This window comes from Triticum dicoccoides, chromosome 5B, assembly GCF_002162155.2.
Source record: "Triticum dicoccoides isolate Atlit2015 ecotype Zavitan chromosome 5B, WEW_v2.0, whole genome shotgun sequence".
Taxonomy (NCBI): Eukaryota; Viridiplantae; Streptophyta; class Magnoliopsida; order Poales; family Poaceae; genus Triticum; species Triticum dicoccoides.
The window spans coordinates 236,889,433-236,893,661 of NC_041389.1; the positions used below are offsets into that span (position 1 = coordinate 236,889,433).

Genomic DNA, 4,229 nt, shown 5'->3' on the forward strand with positions numbered 1-4,229 from the left:
TTTGCAGAAAAGCCCCTTCATTTTTGAGAATTCAACCCGCATTCCCTTTTTAAGTGGGTATCTGAGAAAACTCTTCATTCTTACAAAAAGGACCCTATATTTGGAAGTATTCAACCCGCGATCCTTACGTTTCGATTTTTTGCATGAGCGGCCATGGCAGGAGGGGTGGCAGCCCCCTTAAATTTTCACATTTTGTGTTCCAGCCCCCCAAGCATTCTGGTGTAGCTCCGCCACTGGATGGCTGGCAGCGCCTTCAAGCTCATACAGATCGACTAGGAGTTCAACATCTTCCACGGTCTCGTTTCAACCCAATCAACTCACGTCCTGCCACTTTCCTTCCATTGATGAGCGGCCGCAAATTAACCACTCGATGTTTTCATTTTGTTGTTTGTTTCCAGGGCGGCGACGCGCACGGAGGAGGAGAGAATGGAGAGGCGTGGAGGATAGGCGGGCGAGCTGGAAGGGCCGGCACATCGCCCACGACACAGATGAGACCAACGGCGGCCTTGCAAGGGCGCGTTGGCGAGGACCTTTCGAATCTCACCGAATCCGATGGGAAATGGCGCGCAGGCGACGGGTCTAGAAGGAAAGCGGCCAGATCTCGGAGCACAACGGCTGGTGAGCGCGGCATGGCGTCAAGTACCTGTGAGAGAAGAGAGAGATGAGTGGGAGAGAAAAGGGAGGCCGGGAGGAAGGAGATGGGACGCCGGAGGGAGAGAAAGGAGCCGTGAGGTGCGTTGTGGTCCTGCTGCTGCCCGCCGGCGGCTCGGCGGCAATCGGCGCGAGGTGGGGGCTCTGTCCGGCGGTTTCCCAGAACATCGACTACCGGAAGGCCAAGGAGGAGCGGTGGATGGCTGCACTGGCGGAGTTTAGTGTATTGCTGGAGGGGCTGTGGCCCCCCAGCCTTGGACAATTTTGTGAAGGAAATATTAAGTAGAGTGCTTAGTTGGAAGAAAAATTAGCATTTTGCCCCCTTAAATTTTCACATTTTGTGTTCCAGCCCCCCAAGCATTCTGGTGTAGCTCCGCCACTGGATGGCTGGCAGCGCCTTCAAGCTCATACAGATCGACTAGGAGTTCAACATCTTCCACGGTCTCGTTTCAACCCAATCAACTCACGTCCTGCCACTTTCCTTCCATTGATGAGCGGCCGCAAATTAACCACTCGATGTTTTCATTTTGTTGTTTGTTTCCAGCTGATTTGAGAACTGGTAGATCATCTGTAACCCCGTGTCATCACATCATGTTTCCCCGCGTCGTCCTCCCCCTAGGGCGACTTGGGCGGCCAGAAACCTAGCCGTCTCCGCGCAAACTCCCTCCTCCTCTCCCTCCGCCATCGCCAGAAGACGCCGCCGGGCTAAGCCCGAGGGCCGACGGCGGTGGCGGGGGATCTCCTCTCTCGCGCGTCTCCGGGGTGGGGCGGACCACAAAGCGTGTGGTGGCGCGACCGATCTGGGATCTGCGGCGCGGCGGATGGCTGCAGGCGGCGGGAGGCCGTCCCGTCCTCGGACGGCGACGGCTTGGCGCGGCGGAGGCCAGGGCTGCGGGCGCTGCGTATGGCCCTTCGGGCGGCGGCAACGGCTGCGGTCGGTGGCGGCCGGCTTGGCGGCGGTGGCGTGCATGCTGCCTTCAGATCGGTGACGGCGGCGTGGAGGGCCTGGTGGTTTCGACAACGGCACCTTCGATCAGATCTGTTCTGACCGGTGCAGCCGGCGGTGGTGGTCATCTCTTCCGTCAAAGGTGGTCGGCCTGAGGCTGGGTGTTTGGATCTCGGGATCCGTCATCTGGCACCAACTGCGAGTTCGGGAAGACATACTTGCCGGTGAAAACCGAGCCGGCGGCGGGCGATGGCGGCGTTCCACGTCATTACCTTGATGAAGGCATCGTCATGTGATTACCGTCGACCCACTCGTATTGCTCCGGGGGAAACCCTAGGATCTGGTGTTCCAGACCGGACGATGGCGGTACTGCGGTGTCGTTTCTCTCTTGGGAGCATAGTTTTGTGGAGCAGCGCTGGAAGTCAGAGGCAGGAGGTGGAGCGGTTTCGTTCTGCACGGAGCTTCGGTGGAGATCTCAAGTCATGCCTGACCGACAGGTGCTACGCACGACAAATCCTCCAAGGGCTTCAAGCTGTGTCGGCTGGTGGTACTTGGCAGCATGGCGCTGAGGTGTATCAGTGGCGACCGCGACGTGTTCAGCTGTTTGCGCGTAGGGAGGAGGTGTCGTTGGGCGCCGTGGTGGCGTCAACGATAGCTGGACCAAGCAAAGTTGATGCATCAGTACAGTTCTGAAGATGGAGCGGTGGCAGTTGGCGGCGGCGGCCTCTGAGAGCACGCCGGACCAGTGTGTGCCCCAGACCCGGCAAGTGGCCAGGTTGGGGTCTCGGGTCTTAGATGTTAGGCTTGGTTGCGATGTCTGTTTGGTATTAGGCCCAGGCTATCTGCGCCCCTTCATCAACTGGATAGGTGTAGCGACAGTTTGTTGCTTAGACGGCGGCTTTAGTCTTACTGTTGTATGACTTTGTAAGGTCTTGTGAGAATAATTAATAAAGTGGTCGTATGCATCGCGCAGATGCAAAGGCCGGGGGTCATCCTCCTTTTCTAAAAAAAAGTTTGTTTGTGTGCAGGATTGAAGCGTGGCATTGACTTGTGCGCTGCTAGCTGGAGCAGGTATTCGCATGCTCAGTTTCCCCCATCCATGCTTGCATCCCCTTTGTTCAATTGCTTATCTCAATCGCAATTGCAGGTTTTCAGCCACAATCTGTATCTACCGGCAAAGCTATCATCTGACGGCAAGTGAGTAGCAGCATTCATGCGAACACCTTATGTTCCAACATAATTTCATTCTTTGTATCTGATTGTTTTTGTGCTCTGCTTATACCAGACATGGTGGCCTTCCTCTCATCATTGCAATTGATCTGCAACCGTTGGCTCCGATAGAAGGTGTTATACAGGTGCAGGGCAACATCATCAATGCTCAGACAGCGGAAGTGGTGAGAGGGATAGATGCATAGATAAATTCTTTGTAATGAAAATTTTGCTTGTATTGATGTAACAGATGCACATATGCTGCAGGTTATCAGGCACTTTGATGGATGTAAAGCAGACTTGGTTGTCTGTGATGGCGCCCCTGATGTTAAGCTTGCATTGCTAGAGAAGTGGTCCATAACCATCTTACATGTGCTAAAGATACTTCTGTTTCTTACTTTGCTTTGGATGATTGCATTTACTGGACTTCATGATATGGACGAGTTTGTTCAGTCCCAGCTTATATTGGCGCTTAGTATATTTTTCTCTGTCTCTGCATATCAATTTAGATCAGAGATACGTTTTGGAAGTAATTTGCAGTATCCATAAGATGCAGTGTCCAAAAATAATGCTACCTTAACCCTGCAGTTTATGTTTAGCATTCTACCTTAAAATGCTTACTTTCGGTGCAATAGCTTCTTTGTATTTTTATATTGAACATTGGACCATTTTTACTCAACCTTTGGATAATTCGTTGCTGTTTATGTTGTAGAACAACATGGTGTAACACTATGGTTCCACTAACTCGTCATATTTTCCACTAATGTTCTTCCTTCTTGGCTGCTTCCATCTACCTTGCTGCCCCATCTCCCCTCTACCAAATCCCAACCTCATGGTGGATTCATCTACAGGTAGTTAATCTCCAAGCACCGAACCACTGCACAGCTGCACATGAATTGTTATGGACCATTTGTTTTTCTTCAGGAATCCTCACCTACGACAGTTCTCCTGGTGACCATCCACCCGAAGTTCATCTCCCTCCACTCTGTTCAGTACTTCTCTCCCCCATACACCCTTGGCAGATCCACCTGTCTCTCTCATCTTACTCACAACTGATTGTTGTTGTTTTGCTGCAGAGTTTGTAACAGAACAGAGAATTGTTACAGCTCAAATCATAGACAAATCTTATGTTGCAACAACAGGTTTGGAGGTTATGCTGAGAATTAAAATGTCAAGGTTCAAAAAATAGATGCTTCAAGTATTTAATCTCTTTCAAATACTCTTATCATGTTCCTTTCAGCGGTTAGAGGCACAACTAAGATATGTTTGCTTCACACTCATGTTTGTAATACACCTATATGGTTCCTTATTTTATCATGTCCACGTTTAAAATTCTCTGATGCAGCAGAGCTGACTGATATAGAGGTTAACCTTTTTTTGAGCCAAAGTTGTACTAATTCCATGTGCTCTTTGGTGCAGCGCT

General features: G+C 51.3%; 1 pseudogene; it reads left to right on the forward strand.

Annotated features, from left to right (window-relative positions):
* Positions 1–1,034: 1,034 nt before the first annotated feature.
* Positions 1,035–3,891, forward strand: LOC119309347 (annotated as a pseudogene).
* The last annotated feature ends 338 nt before the right edge of the window (positions 3,892–4,229 follow it).